Raw genomic sequence first — 11,168 nt, forward strand, 5'->3', positions numbered from 1 at the left:
AAAAAACAAATCTCAGTACCAGTCTCTAATGTAAATTTTGGACAAAAAAAGTTTTAATTGTCTTAAAGTTTCAATAAAAAGTTTGGAAAGGCCAGCAAATGTAGAAAATTAACTTCTAACAAATTGGTCCAGTATCTTTTCATTTAAAGCTAACTAAAAATACTTGAGACTGATAGTGTGCATTCATGATTCATCAAAGAGAATGTTGTTTTTATAATCTGGAAATCTTTATATTTAAAATTACATTTATTTGCTTGTGTATGGGGCATGAGTGTGAAGTCAGTTTTCTTCTTCCCCCATATACATCCTGAGGATTCAACTCAGGTGTTTGGGCTTGGTAGCAAGTACCTTTCCCTACTGAGCTACCTTACTGGCCCTTGTTGTCTTTGTATTTTCAGACTGAAAACTGAGGCACTTAAGAGATCAAAGAACATTACCAACTAGCATAGAAACTACCTTACTCCATTTCTGCATGAGTACTGTTTATTCTCTCAACATATCTGTAGTTCTATACTGACATTGGGATTTGGACCTTTTATTACATAAGAATTAAAAGGAAGAAATTAAATGTATTTATAAAGAATTTTTATCACATTTACATATTTATTTCTGTGTGTGTGTGTGTGTGTGTGTGTGTGTGTGTGTGCATTTGTGTGAACTCATGTCATGACACAGGTATGAAAGTTAGAGGACAACTTGTGGCAATTGGTTCTCTTCTTCAACCATATGGCTCCTGAAGATATAAGTAATGTCTTTATGCTCAGTGACATCTTTACCAGCTGGGTCATCTTATTGTACTAGTCCAGAAATAAAATTTATGTCATTCACTTATTTTAGCATCATTCATCTATGAAACCCTTCTCAGTGCTGAATCCCTGGGGGTGAAGCACTAATGTGGTAACAACAAGAAGGAAAGTATTCTGCTTTCCTGGTTTTTAATCTTACTCAAGGGCTCATTCCTAAACTTTTTTTTCCTTGCTAGAATCCAGGAACTTCATAGACTTGACATTTTGTGGCATTTAACCAGGTTTAGACTCTGCTTGAGATCAACTAGATAATTTCCAATTTAAAAAGTTAGATAAAATGCAGAAGGTTCCAGTGTCCTTATCAGCCAAAAGACTTGTCGAGATCTTAATATGAACCATGATGTTGATAATCTGGGAAAACATCCAAAGTAGGATGATTTTACATGACTTTGAAAGGAGTGAGATTCTTGGTAAGCTTGAACACTTCTTTTCTGGAGACTTTTTCTTTATGAATTAAGTCTTTCAAATTTCCCTATTATTTCCTATTATTCAGTGACTAGCACTCCCGTCTTCCATGCGAAAACCTAATATAGTTTACTTGATGTTCCACTAAAGTTCTACCTCCTCCCCCAAACCATCCTTACCCTTCACGTGCAATGACCTTCTGTGTGGAGGCAACACTTCTCTATAGGAAGCATCGTCAATATCATGTAACCTCGGATACTGGTTAGTATTTTCGTATTCATGTCTAATTTAATGGATGCTTGTTTTGTCTCCTCAATTAGGTTTTAAGTTCCTTGAAAGCAGTTCTGTACCTTATTTCTACTGTGTGCTTAATCCTCACTGATACAGTTTTATTTGCATCTTGGCACTTTAAGCGGCCAGCAGGTCAGAATGAGATGAGCTGCTTATGCTAAGATGGGTCATGTCTTTGAGTGACGGTATGGATGAGGCCTCTCACCATAATGGGAATCAGCCCTTCTGGGGCCTCATTTGAGGTTTGCTGCTTACAGGGCAGTCGAGGGAGGAAGCCGTGCTCCACCCTCTCTTCCTTCTTCCATGTCCATCACTTCACCCCTCTGTCAAATGAGGAGCTATAAGATATGAATCCCTTCCTCAGAGGGGAGCTGTGATAATTACAGCTTGTAAAGTATTTTGTGATTCTTAGATATAAAAGAGCTAATTATTATGATCATTAATATTCTTAATTTTTATCTTCTTCAAGGTAAATTATCCTTACTTTAATTACACCCCCACCCTTTAGGTAATTATACCTCCAAGAGTCAGCAGACGCTTTCATCTCCATGGAGGGTGACTGGCACGGGTGCCCAAGGGTAACACTACTGCCTTCCTGTCACAGTGGCAGAGTGAGCCTGGCTTGCTTAGTAAGGTGAAAATAGATTTTTAGGTCATTTTGTTTTCCCTGTTCTATAATCATGGCTCTAGCCCATTGACTGACTCCTCCAATTTACAGAGCATTGGGATTTATCAAAAACAAAACAAAATAGAAATCTCACCCCTAATGGGACAGCTAGATTTAATTTCTACAATTTAATGAATACCTTGAACGAAGGAAGCAGGTATATGGGTAGGCCATAGAAACTGTATGATATCTATTTTATCGAGAGTCCCAGATGCTGTCTGAGAAAGAGTTGCAAGCCCTTGGGGTGCTGTGTGAAGCTCTATGTTTTTTTTAGGTTTAGCTATGTTTCTAATAGAACAATGACTCTTCTGGGGGTGTGAGACAGGGAACAGATATCTTTTTGAAGAAGTTTGTGAATGATAAAAAGGCATACCATAAAGGAAGTAAATGCTAAAGTTTAGCACTAAATAAATGTTTGGGGCTGTGGCCTTTCTAATGTGGAAGAGCATGGCAGGCATGTGCCAGTTTGGCTTGGCAGGCTTTGTTCGGGACCAAGATATTTGTAATTTGATGTCCTTGGTTACTGACTTATCATCTTCTGCTTTGGTTCTGGGAATCCCACCCAGGACTCAAGTAAGATTGGAGTTGGAAGAAAGCAGGGGGCTAGGTTCAGAGTGAATTTTCAGAATTTGTTGGCTCATCCTGATTCTCTGGAGTTCCATACCAGACTCAGTATCCTGCTTCCACATTCTTTCTTACTGATTTCTCCTTGTTGCACCCTTTTAAATCCCCTTTGCCTGCTTCCTCCTTAAGACCATTCTAAAATTAAGTTAGAAAATAGGATAAGGATAAAGGGGCTTTTGGAGGGCCAGTCCATTTGCTTCAAATGAGAAGATGACTAAACTTTATTCAAGATCAAAGACAGGCTACATTTTTTCTTGATTCTTCCCACAGTAAGACTCTTTTGGTCCATACACATTTATTGAACCCCTGTTTCATTTCAGGCATAGCTGAAGCCTAGAGCACTTGATGATTTAGAGTGGGTAGATTGCCTTAAGAAAATCTTAATTTCAAAAAGAAGGCCATGCTTTACTGATGAGCCTGTTCAGTTGTATCTCAGTATCTGTGGAAGTTTGTTCTAGAATCTCAATGATACCCAAATCATTTAGTCTTTTACAGAAAATGGCATAGTAGAATTTGCATATACACTGTGCATATCTTCCCATGTGCTTTTTTCTCTGGATTACTGTCAATGCCCAACTCAATACAAATGCTGTGCAACAGATCTTATACTGTGTGATGCACAATATAGTCCAGTGCCTTGTGCCTTACTTAGAATAAAATAAAGGGCCCAGTAAATACTTGGAAACTGAAAGAGACTTAGTGAGCAAAAACCCAGGACTTTTCCCCATCATTAGTCCCGAAGCAATTTGGAGCAGTACTTTTTTAAATTAAAATATTAAATTAAAACTCACTAGAGTGGTTGCACAATTCACATTAGCCACTCAGCTAGTCTGTTGGGTGTGTGGTTGGAGGTTTATCTCCAGGTGAAGAATGGTCTGGATGCTGATTGCTGAGTATCTGGCCAAGCCCAACCTTGCTCTGGCTCCCTGCTGGCTCATCATCAGTTCTGGACAGAGGGTGAATCATTAAAGTTTCATCTATAAGGACATCTTATGAGTGTACCTTACAAATTGCAAACATAAAATCATGCTTTTGGCAGCACAACTGGGATCTTTGAAGTGAGTTACAACATGTATGTGTTAAAAAGGAGGAATAGTTACAATGGCTTCACACAGGAGAGCAAATTGATTTTTCTGATGTTAGTATAACCTTTTCTTCCAGGGTCACCATTTTTCAAAATTAGCTTATAGAGTTTGGCTGTTAGACTTTTCAAGATGCAAAGCTTGCTGAAGTCTTTGAATACAAGATCTAGAAGACTGATTTCTGTATCTCCATCTATTCCATGAATTACACAATTGTTTGCTACCCAGCTTACCAAAAATCAGAAGGAGAGAATAAGTCCTGGAAAAAACATGATCCTATGCCTTCAGGGATTAGGAGCGTCATGAAGACCAGCTACAGTCTACAAGCACTCTACAGGTAGAGAAAGGAAGGACTGCTACTGAGTAACTCTGGGAAGGTTTCAGTGAAGAGATGAGGCTTATATTAGATTTTAGGCAGAGCAAGAGGTCTGGAGACATTCCAGGTAGCATGAAGAAAGGGTATGGGATCAAGCAAAGTGCATTTTGAAATAAAGACAGCTGTCTACAGTGGAGACTTGATTTTCCTTTAACACAGGGCTATGTCTCTCTGGTCCTTTTAAACACGTGACCTTACAGAAGAGAACAATGGTTTCAACCATCTATTTATTAACTTGTGAAGGACCTGAGTTCAATAAAATGCAGGCTCTATGAAATTAGATTCTGTGTCTTTTTCATGCTTTGTTCCCAGTGCCTGCCAACCATCACTGAGGTACTAATTATTGATACAAGTGAATTGAATTTATGTATAACATATAAGATCATGCCCAAAAGCATGCCCAGAAAGTATCCTGTTAAAGTTCAGAATCACTCTTTGATGAGAAAACAAGAAGAAAACATAGGAAATGAATATTTGAAAAAGCAAAAAACCAAAAAAACAAAACAATCAGAGTGACTAGTAAGGGAGTGAGGAGTTTTATCTTTCTAAATCTTGCTAGGAGGACAGAATAGATGACTGGATCCTGGTATAGCAGATAGAATGAAGATGGGGTGGATAAAGGCAAGTGAGAAGCCAATAGCCTAGTCAGCACTTCCTTCTGGAGATAAGCAAAAGTTGGGAAAAAGAAATTCTTTTTTGCCATGGGGTTGGCTTTGTATCCATATCTCAAAAACAATTCAGAGAGTATCACCTAGCTAGTCTTGGTTTCCTCTGCTGTTATTATTTAAATGAGGACTTGAATCAGCAGATTTTGTCTCAGTGAGGAAACCCGCCTGAGGCACCAGCCTAGGTGAAGTAAAGTGGATGGGTTTTGCCCACATTAGAAGGTAGCTCTGAAGGAGCCTCTGGTTCCGGTGTGGCCATCGGCCATCGGCCATCGGCCCCATTCTGCCTGGTCCTGTACACCCAGTGTCATTTGAGCAACTCAATCTAAGCAATAGTGAATGTTGTCAGGACTGGAGACGTAGCTCAAAGGCAGAGTGCTTGCCTAGTATGTAAGAGGACTTGGATTTCTTCAGCACCGGGAGGAAAAGTAGGTCTCTCATTTAGGCCTCACATCAGTTCTGGCTGGTAGACATGACTTTTCTCATGAAATGAGAACCAGAGACTTGGCGATGCTAGATGGTGAACCTGAGACAGAAGAAATTGGCAAGTGTCAAACTGGAATTTGAATGCAAACCTGTAAAAGCCCATATTCTTGACTGTCATTTCTTATTCCTCCCTTTGATAGCCTTTACCAAGATACTCCTTGAGTTTGGAAGGAGTAAGTAGGGTGTCAGCTTCATGAACATGATTCCTTCAGCCTGGGTCACAGAAGTTCAAGGTTCTGTTTGGAAGCTAGGATAATCTTATAGCCAACAAAACATGGTGGTGATTAGTCCTAACAGTTTGAAATTGGAACATTTCCTCTCCCCTGAAAACTTGGTGTGAAGAAACCCCGTCTAGGTCAGGACCAGTTTGTGCAGTATGTGGTATCTAGCATAGCCTAGAGAGTATCTCTGTTATCAGATACCAGCAGTGACTGATGAGTGTCATGAGGGGAGCTTGCAGACTTGTAGCAACAGCTTGATTATAATCATTAAGCTTTTATAGGACACTGAATGCATTGCAAACGGTTTTTACAACCTCATTTTTATTGGTCATTCTTCATCCAGCCCAGCCTGGCGGAAACGCTGCCGCCTCTGCTCCTCAGGTGTGGAAACAGGGCCACCGAGAGGTCAAGTTGCCTGCCCTAGGTCATTCAGCGGCTGAGCTGGGGTTGCAGCTTTTTGGATGGTTTAGGAAGGGCTTTCTTCTTTGAGCCAGTCTGCTGATGTAGGAACCACAGGGATTTAAAACAATGAAGAGGATGATAGGGATCTGGACCTGGAGCAGATGTTTGGAATTTGTTTTCTCCCTCACTATGAATTTCATACCTGGTATCAAGAATTTAGTGTATCAAAACCATAAGAGATGTTATTCCCCCACCCCGTTCTCCTTTTTTAAAAGTGTCATTTTCCCCCTCTGTTCTCCAAAAGTTGAAATTAATCTGAAGAAATGATTCCAACTTGCCTTAGAGGGGGCACAGCTGGTGAGCAGTTCTGAGCTTGCTGATTAGAAGGCAAGGGAGAAGCTTCCTGGGGATGGCATTACCTGATCTGTACAGAGAGCTATAGCTCTAGGTTCATGGACTCTTTCCGCGATTCAGGCACTTGTGCTCCAGTGTTAGTGAATCTGGGAACTCAAGGCTAAGTGGAAACAAATCACTTACTTATTCGGTTAGTGTTACTCTGTGGAGGAGGCATTTCAGAACCTTCGGTATGCTTTGTGAGTCTCCAATATTGGGTTTGGTCCTCAGCTCTGAAAAAAAAAAAAAAAAAAAAAAGACAAACTAACAAAAAGAATTCTACCAGAAAGCATTTCTGAAATTTGTGGGTTGCTAACTGTTTTTCTTTTTCTTTTTTTCTTCTGATGGTTGATATTTTACAGAATGTTTGGGCATGAATGTCCCATTCAGATGGGCAGCATATAGCTCTCTTCATTACTGATACGACTACTCACTGAGTTTCATTTTGTTCCCTAAACTTACCAGAGAAGGAACAAATCACTTACTTCCCTTCAAAATTCTCATAGGAAACAGAAGTGAAATATCTTTCATACATTATGGACCATTTAGGCATGAGCCTGTAACTAACACTGGAAAATGAGCCAGACAGCTTCTGAACTAAACTTTAATTTTGTCATTGGTTCGTTATGGTATTTATAACATGCTTCGTTATGGTATTTATAACACGCTAAGCTGGTCTGGATTATAAAGTACATGTAAGGGATGTAGGTTACTGTAGAGAACTTTTTTAGTGTAAGGTAGTGTGAGGATATAAGAGTGTGTTTTCTTTGGGGACAGTTAATTTTTTAATATATTCTGCCTGGCCTGGGGTTAGAACCTGGAGTTCTGTTTTATAGGCCCATCTCAGAATTGGTATTCTCTGTGAACTTAGGTGAGTCAACTAAACTCTCTGAGCATGAGGGATCTAGTCATAAAATTACAATAATGACTCCTCCTTTATTTTTCAGATTGTGTATGTGTACACACATACTCTATAAGAAGTAAGATCATAAATGGTGGAGTGTGTTCAGAGAATCTAAGGTTCTATGTGTCATTTTCTTCTCCCAACAGCTAAGTTGAAATCCTGGGTATAGATTCACAGAGAAAGAGGTGAGGTTAGGAAGAGATTCCTGTGTGGGTAACTCAGCAAGCAAGCCTCAGGTGGAACATTAGACATTCCGTGAGCACTGAGTTCTGTCCTCTCTTTACTTTATCCATCTGTCACAGTTTCTGCTGTTGTAGGGTATTTACTGTGATTATTTCCAACTTCCACAAGGAGTCAGGATTTGGGAGACAGATTCTTCAGACTCATTTGATGGGTGCTTGTTCTTCCAGTGGTCATTTCTAACTAGGTGTACAAGAAATCCAGACCTTGGTTCTCCAGCTACTTTTTATATCAGACCATTGGGATCTAACTTCACACCAGTTTTGTGCTGTGGGAATCCAAAGGGCTTAGGTGTGCTGCTGAATATGGTACCCATTTTTGGAGGGTGAGGTGGAGACAGTCTTTAGAAGGTTTGCTTAAGGCACGGGATGACTCATGAACACAAGGGAGGAGAGATGTGAGGGAGAGATTCTTTGCCCCTGATCTCACTACCTGACCATTACACCACCCCATCTCTTTTCTGCCATGGACCCACCTGCGTAAGATTCAGGTTCCAGAGCTATTTTGTTGTCTTCTTGAATCATTGTTAATCTTTGATGTAATGCATTTATCCTAATCACTGTTGAGTGCATTGCCTACTTGTGGTTCTCAGATGGCTGTGAAGAGTTTCTCACCCCCCACCCCTTCTCCCATTCAGAAGAAACCTGAGTAAGTGTATCTCTCTACTTACTCTAGATTCTGATTCTGGTACCTTGGTCAGACGATGGGATAGTATCTCACAGGCTAAATGCAGAGTGCCAGCTCAGGAAGGATGGGAAGCTATAATTTATTGACTGACTTCTGATTGTCATGCTTGGTATGAGGTATAAAACTAAACCTATGTATATTTAGCTTATGAGGTCTAGCTCTGGCATAAGAAAGGCCAGGTGATCTCCTGAGGGCCACATGACAGGGAAATAGAGAACTGATATTTGGCAAGCTCTTTTTCACAAAGCTGTACTACCTAGGCTTTTACTAAAGCTCTTTATGACCCCACCATTAAAATTCCATGTATGTATGTATGTATGTATGTATGTATGTATGTATATTTGTGTGTGTATGTGTGGGTGAGTGCTTGTGCTGTGGTGTATGTGTGTGTGTGTGTGTGTGTGTGTGTGTGTTAGAGGACAACTTTTTTTTTTTTTTTTTTTTTTTAAAATATTTATTTATTTATTTTATTGGTGAGTACACTGTAGCTGTCTTCAGACACACCAGAAGAGGGCATCCAATCTCATTACGGATGGTTGTGAGCCACCATGTGGTTGCTGGGATTTGAACTCAGGACCTCTGGAAGAGCAGTCAGTGCTCTTAACCGCTGAGCCATCTCTCCAGCCCTAGAGGACAACTTTTGGAATTGGTTCTGTCATTTTACCAGTTGGATCTTAGAAATTGAACTTGGGTCCTCAGATTTGAAGGACATTTCTACTTTATTGATCTACAGTGGCACCTTGCTGGCCTCACACCTCTGGCTATTTATATAATTTTAATTTATTACATTTATATAAAAATTTATAGTTTTAGAAAGTTTCCAAGTTTTTAGTTTAGTTAAATTAGCTTGCAATAGTCTAATAAAAAAGGTCAGCTATCAAAAAAAAAGCAAAAATAAAAAAAACCCAAAATGTGAAATAGAGTATAATTTTATATTTAACAGTAGATAATCACTGTAAGCTTCATCAGAAAAGGGACATAAAAAAGAATATTTTTATAACAAATTATGTGGAACAGGTCAGAGAGCAGATGAAGGATGCAAAAAGTCACACTCATGGCCTCCATGATCTGAAGCAAACCCTAGAACATCATTATATGCAGTGTCTACTTTGTAAAGTTCATCTGTATCAGATAACTTATTACCAAAAAGTTCTTTCTTCTGTCTTATTTGTATTTATGTCCCTCTTCTGGTTAAGAAAGCTACAATGAACACCTATTGCTAAATATAAAACTGTCAACCATTTCAATTTTTTTGATCACTGACCTTCTCCAGACGTCATTCAGCCTTTCTTTTTAGTCACTAACCTTAATTAAGTACTTGTGATGTGCAAGGAACCAGAGGTATAAAGAGAACTAATACATGACCTGGCCTTTGAGGAGATTAAAGTGTGGTCACAGAGTCATCTAAATCAACACATTATTTTAATCCAGGATAAGAAACGCAATGTTGGAAGGTATTATGGGAACATATTGAAGGGATAGTTCATCCATAAAGTGACTTAAGGAGAGCAGCTCGTGGTAAAGCTTATGTCACATCCTGTGGGACAAGTTGGATGTAAGGAATGATGAAAGGTGAGGTTGGGAGACCCAAGCATTGGAGATGATGAAGGACTCTGTGAGCAAAAATAAGGTCTAAAGGTCTTATCCTATAGACTACAGAGAAGCATGACGATATTTTTTTTGACAGGACATGATAACATCACCAAATTTATATTTTTAGAAATGTCATTGTCAGTCATACTGAGAATGACTTGGAAGTAAAAAAGATCGAAGACATTGAAGTCATTTAGTAAAATAGATGAGAAATGATGGGCTGGACTACAGCATTTTGCAGTTGGACTAGAGAAAGATCATTTAGTTCAAAGACTTTAAGAAACAAGAACACATAGGTTTTGATGACACATTGGGTGCAGAAGGTGAGGAAGAAGAAGGAATCAGGCAGGCGTGGGTCATCAGCTTGTGTAGCTGGGAAGGAAGTAGGAATTTAACAAGGTGAATTAGTCCATTTTCTGTTACTATAATCCTATAGCCAAGGCTGGGTAATCTATAGAGAAGGAAGGTTTATTTTGATTCAGTTCTGGAGGTTGAAGTGTGGCTGCTACTGATAAGACTTTGTAATTCCAGCTCATAGCGGTCAGCGGAGAGGATGAGGGCACGTGATTGAGAGAGGCCAGGACAAAAGGAGTCAAATGCTTCCTAACAAAACTTGTTCTCTCGGGAACTGTATTATACCTTCAGGAAGATGGGGCTTTCATGACCCAAATACTTTTTCTTTCTTTCTTTTCTTTTTTCTTTTTTCTTTTGGTTTTTCGAGACAGGGTTTCTCTGTGTAGCCCTAGCTGTCCTGGAACTCACTCTGTAGTCCAGGCTGGCCTTGAACTCAGAAATCCGCCTGCCTCTGCCTCCCAAGTGCTGGGATTAAAGGCGTGCACCGGCCCCAAATACCTTTTCAAGAGGCAAAACTTTAAGATGTTTCTATATGTTAAAGGCTTTACAATTTAAATGATTTTTCTCTAGCTCAGATGCAAATACCTTAGCTTAGCTTTCCATTTCTCATTTAAGTCCACCACCATTATGCTGCTAATTAAACTTCAATCTGAGTTTTGGTGGAGGCAAAAATGGTGGAGAGAAACATGAGAGGACTTCCCCTTTAAGCCTGGTGCTGGGCGGTGGTGGCGGTGCACGCCTTTAATCCCAGCACTTGGGAGGCAGAGGCAGGCGGATTTCTGAGTTCGAGGCCAGCCTGGTCTACAGAGTGAGTTCCAGGATAGCCAGAACTACACAAAGAAACCTTGTCTCGAAAAACAAAAAACAAACAAACAAACAAAAAAAAGCCTGGTGAGTTTAAGATACCCGTGGAAAGTCTAAACAAAAAAGTACACGAGCTAGTAGGGCATACACATCTGGACCTCAGGAGTG

This window comes from Grammomys surdaster, unplaced genomic scaffold, assembly GCF_004785775.1.
Source record: "Grammomys surdaster isolate TR1022 unplaced genomic scaffold, NIH_TR_1.0 124938, whole genome shotgun sequence".
NCBI lineage: Eukaryota > Metazoa > Chordata > Mammalia > Rodentia > Muridae > Grammomys > Grammomys surdaster.